The sequence below is a fragment of the Zonotrichia albicollis genome, chromosome 5, assembly GCF_047830755.1.
Source record: "Zonotrichia albicollis isolate bZonAlb1 chromosome 5, bZonAlb1.hap1, whole genome shotgun sequence".
Lineage (NCBI taxonomy): Eukaryota > Metazoa > Chordata > Aves > Passeriformes > Passerellidae > Zonotrichia > Zonotrichia albicollis.
In genome coordinates, this window is record NC_133823.1 from 38460213 (window position 1) to 38480724 (window position 20512).

A 20512-nucleotide genomic window follows, 5' to 3' on the forward strand; every position below is an offset into this window, starting at 1 on the left:
CCCTGTCCTTCAGAAAGGAACCTCAGCACATCTTCCACTCCCTTTCCAAAGGATTCTGCTCCAGTCTGTGTAGGAGATACAAACATAACAGCTCACACAAGAAGTAAAGTACATCAAAAGCAAAACATCCTGGTAAAATGTCAAACCCCAGAAGAAGATACATCTGTATGTGTAGATTGAAGAAAACATAAAAAGACTTATATCCAACTGTGCCTTTAGTGCCTAGATTTCTAGCTTCTTTCTTTTACTGAAATTGAATATCCACTGCAGTGCATTAGCTTTCCCATTCAATGCAATTTGACTGGAGCTAAGTGAACACTTGTGCCATAATTTTTGTCCATTCCATAAAGAAGCATTTGAAAGTAATTTCATAGGGATGAGTGATTTAAGTTGGTAGTTCAACATCTTCCTATGACCAAATTAGTGAATTTATTATGCAGTGAAATAAGGACCATAATGTGAATACTGAGATGTCACAGTCAAATTCTGCTTTTGCTCAGTTCCAGTTACAAGAGCAGGCTTTGTAGAAGAGTACTGAATAATGAGCTTGTCCTGGGGAGTGCCCATGGCTGCCCAGCATTTGATGCACTGTCATCTCTATTTCCTATTTCACAGCTATAAGACTGCCTTTTATCTTGGCACATAAATATTTGGCAGAGTTTCATTATTTATGTTTATCACAGCCCTTATGCTTTTGCATAAATCATTATGATTGGTTTTTAATGTGACCTAGATAAATAGAATCTCATTGTACATTGCAAGAAATTTTAACTTAGAATCCTGTTTCATGAATACCTGTATTCATAAGCTACATGAGTACAACATTGATGCTTGTCACACTCATTGCTTTCAGGTTTCCAAAGACAAGTTTGGAAAGGTATGCATGAGAAACCTACTGCTGAGACCTGGGGTAGCAAGTTTCCCATAACATTCCTAGAATAACAGAGGAAGAAATATGCAAATCACTTCAAACCCAGACACTTTGGACACAGCTTACAAATTAGTCTTTTTGGCATAAATCCTAGTTCAATAGCTTGATTATTCAACTGTAGTTTTGCACTCCTGCTACAAAAGGAAGGAATTTCAAGCACGTTGTTTGTGAGCTGCTTACAAGCCCTCCCCTATGAACCCTGGACCCTTTTCTTAACTGCAGCAAAGCAGGCTGAGAACATACCACAGAGCAATGTGCTGGAATAGTTTTTAAATGTTAATGAATAATATGATTACTTTATTAGAGGACCCTTCTGTGATGTGTTTCCAGGCACTGTTCAGGAATGTATTTATGCACACAGTGTTTTATTTGCTTAAGAGAACTAGTAATTTTTTTTTTATATCCTTTGACCTTCCCCCCACTCCCCCTTTTCAACTTTTCAAGTTGTTGATGTAAAACTTCTGTGAAACAAAGCAGGGTAACTGGCAGAGAACAGTGTTCTAATGTCTGCTGTAAGTATTTTTGAAGAGTCACGATCTATTCTGTACCCAAATGATTAAGGAGATTGTGTCTATGCAACAGCATTAATCACTCCTTCAATCATGTCCCTGAACTGCTTCCAGAGCACTGATATCATATTTCTTCATCTCATATTACATGTGACAGGAATGAAAAGAGGCTGTAAAAAAGAAGAGGGCACTACTTCCTATTCTAGTTCCTGGTATACATAAAACCAAAATCCTATTTATATCTGGCATTAAGAATCTGGATAACATTCTACTAGTGCAGAGAATACTACAACAGTGACAGGAATAATTCAGGCATTTTTCTTTAAGCAGGTTGTCGACTTGAAAAACTGTGCTGTAAATTAAAACAGCTCATCCAAGCAGCTGTAAATTGCATGACTAGCACTTACTCAGCAAATGACTTCCTGTGGACCTCACTGACCTTGTCAATATTGTGAGGGGCATGGCTTCACATGGAGAGAAATTGCTTTTGAATAGTTACTCCGAGAATGTACAAAAAATTAGCTCTGTAACAAGGAGGCATGAGATAACTTAAAAATACATGAGAATTTTTAAAGCATAGAAAGAACATACAAAAATTTTCTGTGTATTCAATGTTCTTGATCCACAGCTTTCTTGCTTGTCTCACTACTTTTTGTTAAAGTTATAATTTTAATGATAGCTCTTTAAAAAAAACCAAAAACAAAACCAAAATAATCTCAGCTTGTTTGGAGGGAAGGTTATTCATTAGCTGTCATATTTATGTAAGAGCTTCCAGCTGTCAACTTAATTGGACTAACATGCAAAATAAAGCATTCTTAGCCCAAAGTTTTACTCCTGATGTCAGGTCAATTTCAAGCCAAGCTGAGTTTTTCTTAGAATCTAAATTATGTGTGTGTCATGGTTCCAGTTGGCAATATTGGTGAGATCTGCTGGTCTGCACTAGATTCCTTTGTGTACTTGTTTAACACTAAGTAAATATTACCTATTGAAAAGACATTTTTTCAAGGCATAACACTCATTTTCAGCTTTAAGAACCTGGATTCTGTGAAATTTATTTCTTTTTTTTTTCTCCTAATAACTGTTGGTAGCCAAAAATTTATCCAGGTAACTCAATAGACAATTACAATAAGATTTGAACCCCTTTATTTTTAAACTTTGTAAATATTTTGTCTCCCTTCATAATGTTTAATTTTTTTTGCAATCACCTCTGCACTTGTCTACAAAGCAGACAAATTACAGAACTGTGTTGTGAACTCTCTTGCTTCTTGACAGAAGTGATTTTATTTGCAATTTGAAGGATTTGCTGTCTCTTACCTATTGTTTCCTGAATATCTGCTGCAATGGGCTTGGTAGCAGGGAATATTTGGAAGTTGAACAGTGTAGTTCAAGGAAGCACTGTTTGACTCAAGCAGTTTTGCTGTGTGCTGAGATGAGCCCAGCCACTGTGACTTAGGTAAGACAGCTCAATGCTGTTGCACACCCTGAAGTGTTCCCGGACTACAGAACTTGCAAGGAGTGTAGAACTTGCATTGTGGATCTTTTGCAGATTTTTTGACATTTCAAAATGGGATCTTTCAACCAGCACTAACACTATGGTATTGTCCAGAATTTAAGGCTGTCAGGTGCTCTATAAACTCAGATACTCTCTGTGCTACAGGACTTAATTCACACAATACCCAACTGCCTGTAAGAGTAATTTCAATGGAACAAGAGAGAATGGAGAAAATAGCAATACAATAATCTGCTTAAGGAAACTGGTAAGGCCTTGGATTTCATGGTCAGTTCACTTTCAATACAGGTGGGAAAAATCTCATGGAAGGAACTGATTTGGAAAACCAGTTCAATTCTAGGCTGTTCCTTCCTAGCTGCACACAAAAATACAGCTGGTAATATGCAGTATATTCTATCTGCAGGTGGCCATGTTTGCACTAAACATTCAAACCTAATTTAATCTCCACCTATAAGATAGAGAAATTGATAAAAGGGTAGTAAAAATTGCTAGCCCAGGCTTACACTGTAGGGGAACATCAAAGAACAGAATTTCTTATGATCTGCATACTATTTGCAACACATTTTGCCCTTACCCTTATCGGAAACAAAACTAATAACATTACTTCCTACTGAAATTATTTGGAACAAAAGCATTAAATCAAAATTATTCATCACATCTGTCTCTAAATCATGTCTTCTTAGATACAGTAACCTGTATTGAAATTTAAGTACAAAAAAGTTCCACTACCTATGTGCGAATTTAAAACAACTTATCATCACTGTGTAAGAATAGATTTCATAGCTGGCTTTGATGAGCAGTGCAAAAGTTTAGATTCCAATACCAAGTGTTCCTACATTGTGAACTTTCACACTTTGTGTTCAGATCTGCTTGCTTCTACAAATTAGCACAAGAATTCAGAAAGAAAAGCCAGGTCAAAGGCATTTTAGTAAGGCATATACCCTCATGGCAGGAGGTAAAGTAAGCTGATAGAAGAGACACTTAGCTGAATCAGAAGAGAAATTCTCAGGTGTCATGTCTGTTGCAAAAAAAAAACCCCAACAAACCTTCCAAGTGCTTTCAGCTTTCTGGTTTTGTGTTTTGTTGTAGTTTTTTGTTTGTTTGTTTGTTTTATAATTGTAATTAATCTACCACCAGAAAATCATATGAATAGTTTGTTGGGCAGACTTGGCAAAGGTCAAGGCTTGTATCTTAGGAATAATAAGCCATGTATTTTAGGTATCTCAGCACTGCCACACCTCTGAATTTTACAAGACGTAGTCTGTTATAAAACTGTTAAAGTGCAGTTCTGTCCATATGTTACTCCTTATGTTATTTGGATAAAATTCTGGTAAATTCAGTACTGGCAGCAGGCGGCTTATGAGTAGTGATTGCAGTACATATACCAGATTCCAAAGGCTGTGGTCCTGGCTATTTTGTGGGGTTTTTTTAGCTGAATAAATTGATCCATTCTATGTATATTAAATGTTCAGTTACTTGGGCTAAGACTTTGCAATTTCTTGTAATTCTAAATTTAATTCAATAAATAGAATCGTGCCAGTCATATAGCCCTGATTCCTGAAGCAGTTGAAGGATCCGTTTTCCGTAATGAACTTTGGACTTCATGAGCTACTTTTAGGGTTTGTGTCGGTTTCTAAATAGAAGCCAACCGGTTGGTTGGCATTTTACAGAAAGTTACTGCTGACATCTAGTGGTGATCTTTGAGAGTACTAAACCCTGACAGATATGACACCTTCAGTAAGTGAAACTGCTAACCTGATGCTTCGACGCTGCCTTTTCAAAATAATACAAGGTGACACTTCCTGTTACAAATAGCTTTCTTTGGTAGGGGTGGGGTGGAATATGCCAACAGCACCAATTGCAGCTCTATGCTTTTGAAATTATCTTACTCTCATACAGAAAAATAGATTCCATGCATTTATCCTAACTTTCTTATAATAAAAGTACCTAAAATATTTCTCATAGTTCCATTATTAGGTTAGTTGCTAAATAATGCAGTACAAAAAAAAAGTATTCAGGATCCATTATTTTTATATCAATCTATTTGTATTTCAACTATTAGCCATAGTAAAGCAATGACTAATAGTTTCAGGCCTAAAAATCTCAAGGAATTTCAAGAAACCTATTCAGTAATTGCTTACATATTTGGCCAGGTAGTACTATATGAGATCAAATCTGCTGTCTTTACTACCTCCTATAGTTTCTCCAAATGAAAAACTCTTTTTTGTTTCAGTGCTTTTAATTTAGGCTTTTGGTTTGTTTGGATTTTTTCCCAGATAGTAATAACACAAGGAATTCAAATCAGAAGAGATGCATAGTATCCACTGTCTTACAGTAAAGGAGATCACTTCCAAAGTAGACTCTTGGCAGTTAGAGAAACTTCAGTTATGTAGTTTGGACGATACAAATAAAAGTTCTGAGACACTCTGGTTGATGCTATATACACATGCATTTCTTTTCACTACAGGCACAGATATTAGGTATATAGATTTAAGATGCTGAACTTCAGTTGAAGAGAAATTAATTTGATTTATGGTCATGTTTATGTAGATATATGGCCCTGATTTTACAAAGTATTTCCCAGTGTGATCAGGAGCTGGGATGAAGAACATAAAACCATACCTAGCTTGTGTGGTGTAATTAAAAGGAATCATTGATGTGAAGTGGCTTTTAGGCAACACAACCTTGTGTACTTTATTTCCCCAATATGGATTCTACTTTATGCTTGACATAGCCATGCATCCTGAACTGAAGTAGGCTACTTAGATAAGCTGAGACTTCATTCCTCACTTAAATTTCAAGATGTCCAAAACATTGGAATTATTAACTAGACAGACACATACAATGGTAGAATTATAATTCTTGACATAATATTTGGACAGTTAATACAAAATTCCTGATGAGTTGTGTTTATTCAATTGGGGAGTTTTAAGGCAAGGATGCAAGAGGCTCCTACTGCCTAACAGACAACCTTCAGAAGGTCAGCCTATGTTTTAAATTTAAACTGCCAATGATCTTTGTGTGCAAGTTCTATTTTCACGTGTACATGATCAGAAACACTATAAACATGGGAGAACAACATTGTGAAGAAACTGCAGTAAGGTTGAAGCAATCAAAAAAGGCAGTATTCCAAAGGGAAGGGCTCCAGGGAAGCTGGAACATCAGCATGGTGTTTTGGCTAAATACATGTTCTGGGTTTACTTTCCTCATCTTCAGTAGTGATGTCAGGGCAATGAGCTTCAGGCAGGTGAAACCCACTAAAACTTTCTCAAATCTTTCAAGATTCATGCAAGACACATGCAAAAACTGCTGCTTCAGAAGGATTCTAGACAGTCCAGAAAGCACTGCTTGGCAAGTTCCCCCTTTTTTCCCCCCACTGTGTATTGCTTCTACAGACTGTAATGCTACAACATTAATGTAACAGTTTTTCACAAAAGTTGTTAATGCTCTTCTCACAACTTCCTCTGGCTGTCTCTTTACACTTGCTTTCTCCTTAAGTAGCTTCCAAACGAGTAGCCCTGCTTTCATCATCCAATAAGCAGAAGACAGAATTGAAAACTTAACAAAAAATAATAAACTAAATCTATGAATAGAGATTTTTTTTTAGGCTATCTTCACATGCAGAAAAATATCAGAGTGCTAGTTTTTACTGGTTTTCTATTGATCAAATGGCAAGAAGCCTATAAACTCATCTTTAAAAGACAGTTTTCAACTGTGCCTAATGTCAATGACATGACTGCAACCAATAGAACAATATGTTACATGATTGCATTTTCCTTTTTGGAGAAACAGAAGACAGGGATTCTAAAATCTCCCATTCTTCTGTTAAAAATAGGTTTAGTTTCCTGAAAAAGTAATGCCTTAATCTCTGTATTGCTGAGCAACCCAGCAATTCAGATAAGTGTGTGGTATAATATCTGTAAACCATAAGCAAGCTATCAGTTGACAGGAAGCAATGTCTTGCTTCATGTGACAATTTCTCTTATAATTCTTTGCCCTGTAGATATTATAGACAGGTCTACAACAAATTTTCTTATTGTGAGACGCTACCATTGTCAATGTATGTTCTCACTCCTGCAGTTTTCCTGTGCAATATTCTCTTTGCTTTTCAATTTGTACTGCAGGTTTGGGGCTCCTCACATTGTAGGTAGTGTTTTGTGGTCTGTGACAGTGGCCTGTGCAGAGGTTTGATAGATCCTCCTGATCTAGACTGTCTGTAAAAGCAGGAAGCAGATCCCAATGACATGGATCGTCACCTACAGGTTTTATTTGGCTGTGTTGCTTGGCAAGATTTTCTGCAGAATGTGAAATAATCTCTCGAAGAATCTTTCTAGGTCTCAGTATCTTTTTTTTTTTAATTAACAATGATCAGTGATTGGCTGCATAACACAAGGTTTCAAATGGATGTTAAAAGCTAATTAGATTTAAGTAGTCTCTCTGGTGACCTTCAATCATCAGGTCATTTTGCATATTTCCTGTGTTATTAGCAGTAAGTGATAAATCCTTACTTCTGGTAAATTAGGTCAGAATTAACTCAATGTAACCTGCTGTTACAGAGCAAGCTGCCAGTCTTAGATGGAATTTTTCTATATACTCTGTTCTGAACCCTTGTCCTCAGGCTTCTTGTGTTTCTGTGTGCCTGGGGTGCTCTCATTACTGCAGCAAGGATCCATATTTTAGGGATCCATTTTTTTTAAACACTATATCTCACTTTCTGTTGTTTGCATAAATGCACAACACACTGCAGGATTTCTTCATGTCTTTACTGCCTATTTATATTATCCTCACGCACCCCCTGATACTTTAGAAAATAGAAACCCTACAGATGATAACCAGTTTCCAATGTTACAGGCATGCTGCTTTAGTTGTGCTAAACAGAATGGTGACTCACACTTCCTTAACATTGTTCTGCAGTTTTACTTTCCCTAATGCAAATTAGTCTGAACGTTATCCTGTTATTCCATTAAATTCCCCACAGGGTCAAAATTACAGCCAAGTTGCTGGCATATTAGGTAATTAAATCCACTTACCAGGATGGTTAATGGAGAGCAGCAGAGCTATTACCATGCAGGGGAACATATTTATATGCAAATGCCTATTTGTATTTACAAACAAATGTTTCAAAATTTATTTTGTCTGCTCAAAGCAACAAGCTGTAGGCAAGAAGAAACTGACCTCAAGGAATGCATTTTGTGCAATACAGCAAATAACTCTAGCTTCAACAAACTGAATCAGGCCCAGTGACTTACAATTTGTTTTTAAAATATTTCCTTGAATTTCACAAATTTTAATAGATAAACTTTTGTCCATAATAGCAATACTTCCACTACTTGCATAAAGCTTGGAACAATAATTAAATGAAATTGTAAATGTGTATCAACTGTTAAACCTAGTACTTTATTTAGCCAGTTACAATAAGACCCACTTCTCTATTTTTGGTGCCCTTGTTCTGGCTAGGAGAAGGAATTGAGAGATATTGTTCCATGCTTTATTTATAGATAAGAGTTTTCACGTTCTTAATCTTAGAAAAACAACAGATGTTTAAGGTCTGCAGGTGAATTTGGTAATAATCTAACACACAGGACCTCATATCTCAATATCTCAATCTCTGGCAATATTATAGTTAAAGCCTGATATTTTTGCCAGTAGTTATGGTTGACCTTTCTTTTTTTTTCTTCTCTGTGAATGATTTTCTAACTCTCTCTGTTTGTCTTGCAAAGAGAGGGTTGCAATGGACCTGTAGACAAAGGACCTAAAAAAGCTGTTGATTAGATTAAAATAGCTTTTGTATTCAGATTCAGACTTGGATTCAGAATTAAAAATAGAAATTTTAAACACCTGTAGAATCAAAGTTTTGTTCTAAGAACATTGAATCATGTTACTTCATCCTGTACTTTTACTGAATTCATAATTTTTGTGTTACATTTGTTACATTTAAAATGACACAGGTCACGTTTATCACTGCTAAAATAAAATCTAACATGAATGAGGAAGTTGAAATTATTTGATATTTCTTCTTCAAAAACTTTGTCCAAGTAGTTCTTCCCCAGATACCAGAATCTGGTTTTATAAGGACTGTTGCAATTTCTCTGGCTATCGTGTTCAGCAACCTCAAACCTGTAACAAAAATTGTATTACGTTGATTTCAGTAATTAAAAAAAGGCAAATTAAACAAAGTTTTGTTGGGAGAAATGTGCGAATATCCTTGAATTTTCACAATAAAACAAAGCATTTCCAAAATCCCACACAGTTAGGTAGAATAGACAGAAGTAGGATCATCTCTGTGGAGTCCATGTAAACAATGATATTTCTACAAGGTCCACCATCAATATTCACTGCATTTAAAAGCATGCTCATGACTTGATTACTACCTTGTAAGGGAAGTTAGATGTGGCAACTCGTGTCTATGGCTGATACATTTCAGAAACTTTTCAACACCTGGCAGCTGAGAATGTCTCCTTTCATTGCACTGAAATTTGATAAGGTTTAAAATATACTTATTTTCATGAAGGAAAAACAACCTAAAGAGTAACTCATTGCTACTGTTTCCATATTCTCATGAGAGACATTAGAAAATAAGTGTGGGCAAGACATGTGCTCGGGCCACTGAAAAAAGCAATTTTGGATTTGAAGTCATCTGTCAGCACAGCCAAATTCCATCCTTGGATATGAGGAATTACAAAGTGTGGACTATCTGGCTGCTTTCACAGTTTTTTCCTTTTGTGCATCTCATTTTCTGTGAGCTCAAAGGAAATCTGAGTATTTAGATCTTTGAAGCCACAGTGATTCCTCAGGAAAAAAAATCAATGAAAAAAGATATTGGATGGAGATTTCAGTAAATGGAAAGCTGAAATGCAACTGTGGCTCTTTTAGATACAGGTTACCTTCAGAGTACAGAGATTACATTGCCTTAAAAACATAGTGGGAAAATATTTCAAAAAGTGGTAGGCTTGTCCTAATGTTTGCTCTTTGTGTTGCAAGCATGACTTGAAATCAAATGATGGAATTTCTACTTTATTATTAAATTTTACTGTGTTCACAGTGAAGCCACTTGGCATAGGAGCCACAGTACATGACCTGAATTGGGATATAGATTTTCTGTTGGAAATATACTGCAAAAAATGCATGGCAATGTGCCAGAAAAAGGGGGAACAACAAAAAAGGAAGGGATTCTGAAACCAGACAATTAAATACTGTGGGGAGATGCTGTTAAATAGAAACTATTGCAAATAAAAAATATTAATTATGCATGCTTAATTGAGAAATCTGGATAAGAATAAGATTTTAGGAAAGCTGTCACCTTTTGGGGAGAATTCTTGGAGGTACAAAAATATTTCCACAACACAAGAATATCTAAGTCCTAAATTCTAGCTTCTTTACTACTTCCTTATGAAAAAAGGCTAAAATATTTAAGAGCACTAGTTATATATACATTAATCCAGTGCTGCAAACATAAAGCATTGAGGGACATCTTTTAAAAAATAGTGGCATAATGAAGTGAAACACTTTGACCTTCTCTAACCCCGTCTAAAAGGTTAACTTAAAAGTTAGTGACTTCTCCTTTGTCCCGGCTCCAGGATCCTCTTTCTGGGGTTGGAATTCCCTGGATGAAAAGTAAAGGCATTGACATAATATATGTGCTAGTGTTGATGCATCTTTGCTGGAGCAGGGGAAGATGCAGTGAAAAGGGTTCCAAAGCCTTTGAAACTGTCCCAGTAAAGAGAGGAGAAGTAGTGCTTGAACAGGAATCCATCCCAGAGCTGAATTCTCAGTTCTCTAATTTGGCTCCTGGCTAGGCTAAGTAAAGCAACCTAACCATAGTGAAATGAATTTTTGTGAATGCTCTTACAAGCCAGAATATTTCAGATACCTGTTCTGTCAGGCAATGTGACCTATTCTGCAGTAGCAGTTGATCTTTACAGTAAGTGCAACACATCAGAAAAGTGTCAAAGCTAATGAGTCAAAGCTGTACTTTATCTCTGCATATTCACTGGCACTTCGAATGTTACTTCCAGGTGAAAAAGACTTTAGTCAAAGCCACTGCTCTTGGTTGGCTGCTAGATATCTTAAATCCCAAACAATGGCTGGAGTTTTCAGCTACCTGCCCAGGTCATGTTCCCAGATTTCATTCACAAGCACATTTTTTATTCCACAAGAGGAATTAAAGAAATGAATGGAAGTAAATTCTTCTGTCTTGAGGTTTGGGAGGGTGCTAGTGAACATATTCTGCCTGTGAATCTCCACGTACTCTTTTCCTCTTTTGTGTCCAAAAAAAGCCAATGTAATTTAATTTTTACAGCTTGTAAATTAGCAGTATTGACTGAGCAGCTTTAGAAGAACTATTGCATCTAAAAGTCGCATGCTAGGTATTTCAAGAGCACAGTAAAACTTAGCTAAATTAATGTAATCACAAGAGAAGAAGCATCTATTCTTGTCTCAGGAGGCACATCCAAGCTAACTCTGTGCCACACTATCCTCCCTTCTAGCTGCCTTGATGTTGCAGGAAGTCCCCCATCAAGACTTTACTCAGATCTTTAATGTTCAGGTCTGCTCTTTCCTGCTGTTTACCTCCTGGAAGCTGTGCTCACTTCCAGACATCTTTAAATTCTGTTTCCATGAACCTGCCCATTGCTGCATAGGATATCTGAACCCAAGCACAACAAAAGGTCCTTTCACCTTTTGAGTGGCTGATAGTCATTGAAATGTCTGCATGTGTTCTCTCAGTTTAGGTCTTCTCCCTGATACTTGCAGTGTGACTTGCAGTTTACAAAAACACTGAAGTCCCACTGTATTAACTGGGAACCATGTTAACCCATGCGCTAAGTTGATACACATTTTTGTATCTGAGGATGAGGTAAGATGAGTAGACTTCCTTTTTCCTAGGCTCAGTTTTTGGTGGCTCTGGCAGTGTTCTGTGAGATACTGCACATACATCCCCATCCTTCTGCGTTTATAGACCAGATCAGCTTAAGCTGGGTCTGTGCAGCAGCTGGCTACACCGCTAATTAACATGCAAGTGAAATGGCTGCATCTCCAGTATTTTGCCTGACTGTGTTTTTTCACCATTCAGAACCACCTCACTCAAGCTTACCCTGACCCCAGTGTGAGAGCCTTGCCTAATTTTTTTGCTGCTTTTTTTCTAAATTCCCTGGACATGTGGATTGCTTAACTCTGCCCTCCATTATGCACTGTCATGTTCTTTCCAGCACTTGAAAACATAAGCATAGGGTAAAGTAGGCTACACCGTGGTTATGGCAACTTTGGAACCTGATGAGACTGCACACTGCTGAAGTAAGCACAATTGCATCCACTTTGCTGCCTACCAACCATACTTCCTGAATCTGCAATGATTCTGTAAGCCTTAGATTGTAAATTACACTGCAAAATGTTTACAAGAGCTTCATTGCTTTGAAATTTTCTGTACTAAAATAAATGTTCTTATCCCCAGTGCAAAGGCTCCAAGAGAGTGGTGATTTTGACCACCCATGTGCTGTTGTCTCACCGAGCCTTGGATATTTTTGAAAGGCTAGAGTGTTGAAAAAGCCTTAGTGAAAAAATTAACACCTTCATCAGCATTAGATGGTTTTCCTCCATTGTGCCTGGGCCAACTGTAGCTTCCTAATAGTCTCCGATGTGTATAGGGAAGAGAGGATTGAGAAGCAATAAATTGTGAGGTAAGATCAAAGACCACATTTAGCTGTAGTTATGAATATGGTGTAGGGAGAGATAAAATACCTGAGAGTATTGCTATGCTGGAAGAGTGATCTACAAAGGTTGTTAATTACTATGTTTCTTACCATCGATGTGATCTTCTGTGTTCTAAAGCAGCAGAATAACAACACACAAAGCAAAAATTCTCTTCAGATTAACTTAATGTGACTTCAGCTGGCTGTCCTTCTGATCAAATGACCTTATCCTGACACTAGCACACTGGACAGCATGGAACAGAAATTTACTCTTCCCACACCAAGGAGAAAGGGAGGATCAAGGTTTAACTGTAAAATGGGAATGAAAGGCTTTAGAGCCTTTCAACTCCAAAGGATCTTGGTTCTGGTCTCAGTTTGTGTCCCAACTCCAAGAATAAGCATTAATTTCTATCCAGCAATTGCTGAAAGAATTCAGAGAACAGAAGTGGGAAGTAAGGGCCTCAACCTCATGGTTATCCCACCCATCTCCCAGCCAGCCTCCTCCACAGCAAAAATGTTGGTAGTCCCATATTTAGGGTAGAAACCAGCAGAAGCTCCCTCCCTCCCCAGAGCTCCTGATGGGCAGGCAGTTAACACCTTGCTGCAGGTTATAATTTCAAACACCTCCAATGACAAATCAAAGCCCAACTTTATTCTTTTCTGAGTTACTCTGCAGCTACCCAATCTTCACTTAAGAGGGGACAACATAATTACTTAAAAATGCCAGGTGACCTCAGCAGTTAATGTGCCCTACATATACTGGATCAGTTCTGCAGAATATTCATGAATGCCAAAGTAGTTGAAGCAATAGCATCCTGTCATGTTCAGAAGGTGGTACTGAGAAAGTCTCCTCCAGGAAACTGATGGTCAGGTTCTTTGGAAATCGGGGGCACATAGATTCACAAACAGTATTAAGACGACACAACATCTGAAAGCTGTACCTGAAACTTTAACTTGGACTTAAAAAAAAAAAAACATTTTTTTTTTTTAAATTAAATATGAAATATTTTATTTCTCTCTTAGAAATTAAATATATTACTATCTCACATAACCAAATTCCCTTTTAAAGGGAATACTATACATGGCTCTGTAGGAAACATTGTTGCTCTTTCTACTTTAAAAAACTTATGTCAGTAATCTATCAGTCAGTATATTGGCTTTTGGTATATGCCCTTGGGGATTTTCAGACACTGGAAATAGCCAGGAATAAATTCTATCTGAGTTTTAAATAGGATGGCGTGATGCTGCTGCTCATCTGTGATAAATCTGTGTGTTTCAATCCGTTTACTTGCGGTCAGCATCCACAAGCAGCAGCCGGACTGTGAGGTTAGGAGCTATTCCCAACCCTCAGCACCTCTGAAACCTTTCATCTCAGGAGGTTCGCTGTGAATGGGGCACCCGTGGCTGACGCTGCCCGGGGATGCTAATCCCGCCGGCTGCCCCGGGATCCTGATCCCGCCGGCTGCCCCGGGATGTTCATTCCGCCGGCTGCCCGGGGATGCCGATCCCGCCGGCTGTCCGGGATGCTGATCCCGCCGGCTGCCCGGGATCCTGATCCCGCCGGCTGCCGGAGCCGCCCCGCCGCTCCCCGCTTCCCTCGGAGCGCCTGGCCGCGCTTTCGCTTTCACTTCTTCCGGCTCTGGGCAGAGAGCTTCCTCACGGTTTTCGTGTGCTGAGAAGCGAGTGCAGAGGTGGGATGCTTCCAGACCCAAGGGGATAAAGCCCGCAGAGGTAAGTCGGTAAAATTCTTCACTTCATAAAAATAAATGTGAATATTGAGGTGCAAAGGTAAAGTGCTGCCGAGGAGTTCGAGTGATTTCCTTGATCCTGGATTTTTCTTCACTTGCAAGTTAGCCAAGTCAGTGCCAGTTTTTAAAGTTCTTGCTCATAATGTTAAAAATGTATTTCTTTCTTTTGCCCATCTGAAACGCTGTCTCTGATAATGGGTGTGTGCTTTCTTCACTGGACCCCCCAGGCAAAGCTAAAACACCTAAAGTTGGTTTCAGACTTCTTACAATGAAAAATCCAGGAAAAGGCAGCCCATTGGGCCTCGCTGGAGGTCAGCTAAAGAACCTGGTTTGTGATTGCGCAGTACATTTCTTCCGCCTTTTAAACTTAAAGGTGAGCCTGGCAAGAATTGCTGCTGCACCCAGCAGCTGGCTGATCACCCTAAAACTAGCCCTGAGAATGATGCAGACCAGGATGCAAGCTTCTGTCACAGATAAACTTCCTTTTTGTTTTCCTTAGTGTTTCCAGCAGTTGGGGTGCAGAGAAAAGAGGTAGGACAAGTGGTCCTTTATTTTCTCAGCCACAGGACATGGGTGCTGTGCTTGGCAGCAGCTGCAGCAGGCCAGGCTGTCTGCAGCACCAGGAGTTTGTTGTCCCCTCCTCCTCCCCATTAACCAGTGGCAGATGAGTGAAGACCCAGGCTATAAGAGCTGCAGGATATGGGTCAGCTTGACATGCAGTACCCAGCAGGGAATTGTGTTTTCATTAAGGTTTATTTTAACCCATCTTTTGTAGTCCCTTGTGTGTGCCTTTGTTCTATGTTCTAGACAATGTTCTATGTCCCTCTATCCCTTGCTTGTATGCCCACTCCCACTGGATTATACAACTGTTTCCCCTTAGATGGCCATGTTGCTCCCAAAAAGGCAGCCATGAGATTCCTTTCTGGCCACTATAATGTGACTTTTTGTCACTGGAGCAGTCCTAATGCATGCCCTCTGAAAAGTCAGGTCAGCTATGGAGTCAAACTCTGCTGGGGTCTGACCTGCTAAGCTCCTGTTTGGCTGCACGTTGCAGGGTCAAGTCCTTGGAGTGTTTTGTTATGCTAGTGGACATTTGTCTCTTTAGAAAATATCAGTTATGAAGAATTCTTCCCTTTTTCTATACAAATGTGCAGGTTTAATTTCTCTTCTCATTTCTTGTTTCATTGTTTGCTAAAGCATGGTACTCTAATGTGCTTTTGGCTCAATCATATTAATTAAACACAGCTCCCTAGCAAAGGAAAGTGGGAGCTGTAGAAGGAAGAAAGCTCACACTTCCCATGAGTTAGTCTTTTGAGAAGTGTCGGATCTCAAGATCTCAGTCCTGAGATGCTGAGCCTCCGAGACCAGCTTGGGGGTCTCGGGAGTCCTGGAATGTTGCCAGAAGTGTCTGGTGGCAGGACTTTGACCCTGCACAGGAGACGACAAGGATGAGGGCTTCACCGGGTGAATGGTGAAGGGATTAGTTAATTAGAGATAGAGAAACAGGGTTTAGGATTTATGTACAGGGGGGTTTAGAGGAGCAAGATGGAGGAATTGGGGTGTGTCCTGCCCTCCTTCTTCTTCCTCCTCTCCTCCATCTTCTTTGGCCACGGTGGCACCTTTCTATTGGTTATTACTAAGAGTACACCGAGTTATAACAATAGATGGTATTGGGGAAAAATGATAAATATTGTATACGTAGCAAAGGGTATAAAGATAGGTGCCTGCCCCGGAGGGAGAGACAGTGTGCCCATGGCTGACTGCTGAGCGGATCTTTGTTAGGCTGAAAGAACATCTTTTAGATAAACAATTAATAAACATAAAACCAGAAAGAAGAACTGAAGCCTCTTCTCGTCCTTCGATACGCGGGCTGCCCAAGGCCACCCTCAGGCCTTCCCAGGCCCCTCAAACAGCCGAGATAAACCGGACACTTGGCGTCCCTGGACGGACTCGAGACCACCACAAAACCTTTCGGGGGGAGATAAACCGGACATTTGGCTTCCACTGGGTGAGCTCTGACCACCACAACCTTTCGGGGGGGGCACCACCACCACCTTCAAAGCCCTGAAGAAAAAGAGAGAGAAGAAGAAAACAAAAAGCTAACAGAGACTGCAAAAAAAAAAAAAAAAACAGCAGTCACTGAGAATTCCACCTCTCAGTTTCTGCCGAAGACAATCGTAGCAGAACAGCCCGGATTGGAACCAGAAGGCGCCCTGGAACCACTTCTCCTGATCTGCTGGACAGTGATCGAGACGTCCAGACTGCTCTGTGGGCGACAGATTCGGTAAGAAAGCCTGAAAAAATAAGAACATGGGGGGCACACCTTCCCAGGAACAACGGGAAACCTTCCCAGGAACAACGGGAAATTTTGTCCACCTTATAAGGTGTGACACAAACATACAAAAAAATTAATTAGCTCTGGCCTTAAAAGGCCAGGAAGGTAGACCTCCAGACGCAGCAGACATCTGGGGGGGGGAGGAGCATGACTCCAGAAAAATAATTAATTAGCTCTGGCCTTAAAAGGCCAGGAAGAAATAACCCAACAGACGCAGCAGACATCTGGGGGGGGGGCCCTCAAAACAGGGGGGAGCAAGACTCCGGAAAAGATTAGCTCTGGCCTTAAGAAGCCAGGGGGAAATGCTCTTGGAGAAAAAAGAGCAAGAAATATTATTAAAATACCCGGTCCCAAAACCCAGAAACCCTGGGAAACTCCCAAAAAGCGTCCTGAAAGCCCAGAGAGCATGGAGGGCCAGGAGCAGGGGGGGGGGTGAGAGGGGACCGGGGGAGGCGCTTTCTCGCGGCAGCCAGGCAGCGGCGGAGCAGGCGGGGAGCGCGGGTAAAGAAAAAACAAGAGACGCGTGTTCAGATACGGCTTTGCTAAGCTCAGGGCCGGGGGGTGCAGCGGCCCCGGGGGCCGGCAAGGTAGCAGAAACGCGCGCGGCGGGCAAAACTCGCAAGAACCCGGGAGGGCAGAAGTCACATGCCAGCGCAGCAGGGGCGTCCGACATGGGCAGCGGCATTAGGGAAATTGCGCAATCCCAGAAAGGCTGCCGAGACGCAGGAGGCGCGCGGTTGTGACGCAAAAAACCCGGAGCGAGTCGCGGCGGGCGCGGGTGCCGGCGGGGACGGCCTCACACACCGATATAGGGCCACACACACACACAGCGTCGGAGGAGGAGGAGACAGTCAGGGGCAGACCGAGGGGGGAAAATTCAGAGGCGGAATAAAAAGGGAGAGGAAAAAATTACCTCGGGAGAGACAGAGGGCAGCTCGGAAAGCACGCATGCGCAGAGTAAAGAGCGCGGGCGGGGGCGGGCCAGACCCACGGTGACGTCTCAGGCGAGGAGGGGCCCTCTCCAGACTTGGTGCCTTTGGTAAAAACCCTCGGGGTCCCAAGCCTCTCCCCTCCCGGGGAGGCGTGTGTTTTTTAACCCTATTGTCAGTTGAATCAAAAAACAGGTAACCCCGGTCTCAAGTAGGCTTGCAAACAGCAACAATCGGCTGAATGAGAGGCAGCTGTGTTCATGGCTCCCAGCCACGGAGGCCGGTGACAGCGCCACTCGTGGGGGAATGACCGAAGTGCACGACATGCCTTTTCCTCAACAAGATATAAGAAGAAACGAATACTCAGACAAAAGTCGGGACTCAGACTGCAAAGGACAACTCAGAAGAGAAACAAGAGAAACGAAAGACTCTGGGGGGGTTTTCCCTTTGGGGTCTTGAATATTTCTGTATAAGAACGAAAGACTCTGGGGGGTTTTCTCCTTGGGATCTTGAATTGCAATAGGCAATGGGATAAATTTACCTATTACAGGGGAAAACTGACAAAGGATCATATATTGATCAGCTGGTAGATTTCTTTGACATTTCTCCCATTTGGAGAGGAATTTTAAGGGCAGATTTCTTTGACATTTCTCCCATTTGGAGAAGAATTTTAAGGGTAGGATTTTATGTTTTAATAGTTTAAGGTTTTATATTGTAATAGCTTTCCTAGTCCTCATCCATGTCGTCCCAGATGCCATGAATCGGATTGTAAAAGAGGGTTTCTTGGGGCAAACAGAAGGGGGAGATGTCGGATCTCAAGATCTCAGTCCTGAGATGCTGAGCCTCCGAGACCAGCTTGGGGGTCTTGGGAGTCCTGGAATGTTGCCAGAAGTGTCTGGTGGCAGGACTTTGACCCTGCACAGGAGACGACAAGGATGAGGGCTTCACCGGGTGAATGGTGAAGGGATTAGTTAATTAGAGATAGAGAAACAGGGTTTAGGATTTATGTACAGGGGGGTTTAGAGGAGCAAGATGGAGGAATTGGGGTGTGTCCTGCCCTCCTTCTTCTTCCTCCTCTCCTCCATCTTCTTTGGCCACGGTGGCACCTTTCTATTGGTTATTACTAAGAGTACACCGAGTTATAACAATAGATGGTATTGGGGAAAAATGATAAATATTGTATACGTAGCAAAGGGTATAAAGATAGGTGCCTGCCCCGGAGGGAGAGACAGTGTGCCCATGGCTGACTGCTGAGCGGATCTTTGTTAGGCTGAAAGAACATCTTTTAGATAAACAATTAATAAACATAAAACCAGAAAGAAGAACTGAAGCCTCTTCTCGTCCTTCGATACGCGGGCTGCCCAAGGCCACCCTCAGGCCTTCCCAGGCCCCTCAAACAGCCGAGATAAACCGGACACTTGGCGTCCCTGGGTGGGCTCCACCACCACACAACCTTTCGGGGAGATAAACCGGCAGAGAAGCTCTTCTAGCTTCCTGCTAAGTCTAGGCAGGTTTATTCCCATCTATAGCGTGTTCTGTACTGGGGCACTAACAGCCTTCTCTGCCTGGGAGCCCGTCCTGCTGAGACTGAACTGATTGGTAAATTTAGCTTGGCAGGTAGGCTCCAAGTTTGTTGGCAGAAGGCCATACAGATAAGTGTGTATCAAGACTGTGGACACACTGTCAGACATCAGGGTTGAAAGTATAAGCTTTCTATTTTTTAAAATAGAAAAAATGGAAGACAGGAGCCTAAGCTTATTGTCCTGTGCTACAGCATGAAAAAAACGTTCTGGCAAGCGCTCACAAAGTATGTTCTCCCTCTACTAAAGATTAATTCTGTAATATGGAAGATACAGAGGACTCTTCTTTTGATTAGAAGAAATTCCATTTAATTAGGCAAGCTCTATGACTCAGAAGACTAGTCAAACCCTTGTGAGCTCACACAGTTCTGTTCTGATCAGAATTTTTATGGAATCAATTTTCTTTCTTTGGACAGTAAAGTCTCATTACAAGATCACCAGGTGAATTTAAATCTAATGGATACGAAATGGAAAATGAACAAATGTTGTAGTGTGTTGTTAAGTTTCTTGTGTTATTCCCCCAATTTATGTATTGTTCTCCCCTATTATGTGTAAAATGGTTTCGTTCCCCCTTCTTTCCCGCCACCGTTAGCCTGCCAGCTAAGTTGCTATAGTAACCGCTATTCATAGTTGCCGATATGTAATTGCTCCTCCCCTGGTTTCCCTTATAAGTGAAAGTCGTTTCCTCCCTGGGTTAAGTCAATCACCCCCTTTCTCCTCCCAGGTTTCGAGAACCTTCTTCTCTCTGGGGGTTATGGTTGGCTGCCGCCCCGGAGCCCCTCCTTTGCTTAATATTAGTTGGTTATTTAGGTATGTCAATTATGTTTAGGACCTCAAAATATGTATTATTATTGGCTAGCTGGGTTTCCCTACCTTTTCCCCCTTTTTTCCCTTAAAAACCCTGTGTGGCCCCCTGTTCAGGGCCATTTGCTGGGTGTTTCCCCTCCTTGTTGGTGACTCTGTAATAAAACCGACAGCCTACCTCCAGCAAGTGGTCGCCTCCTAATTCGTCTCACACTCATGCCGCTCCGAGCCACCTCCCAGCTCAGCCCAAGGCCAAAGACGCCGAGGGGGGCTGGTTTTAGATGTGCAGGGGTGCTGGCCTTCGCCCCTCACTAGCTAGCCGGATCCCGGGGCTCAGTACGCCCTCACACAAACAAAATATGAAAAAGCCTAAGATTCATTAGAAATGTAATGAAAAAACAGGTATAGCCATTGAAAATTAGAGTTTCAATGTTGATATCCTAATCTAAATGAACAAAAGATATGGGGTGGAGTATATAA

The 20512-nt window shown here is 41.0% G+C and overlaps 1 protein-coding gene across 2 annotated transcripts in view; it reads left to right on the top strand.

The window, feature by feature from the left end:
* TLR3 (toll like receptor 3) overlaps positions 1-20512 on the top strand; it is a 39551-nt gene that overhangs the window by 9320 nt on the left and 9719 nt on the right. The window contains exon 1 of one of the 2 annotated variants that reach the window (XM_005483864.4): positions 13937-14367. The exons of the other annotated variant lie outside the window; for it this stretch is intronic. The gene's annotated coding sequence lies outside the window, so the exon portion shown is untranslated. Of the gene's footprint in view, positions 1-13936; positions 14368-20512 lie in introns of those variants that run through there. 2 annotated transcript variants of the gene reach the window in all.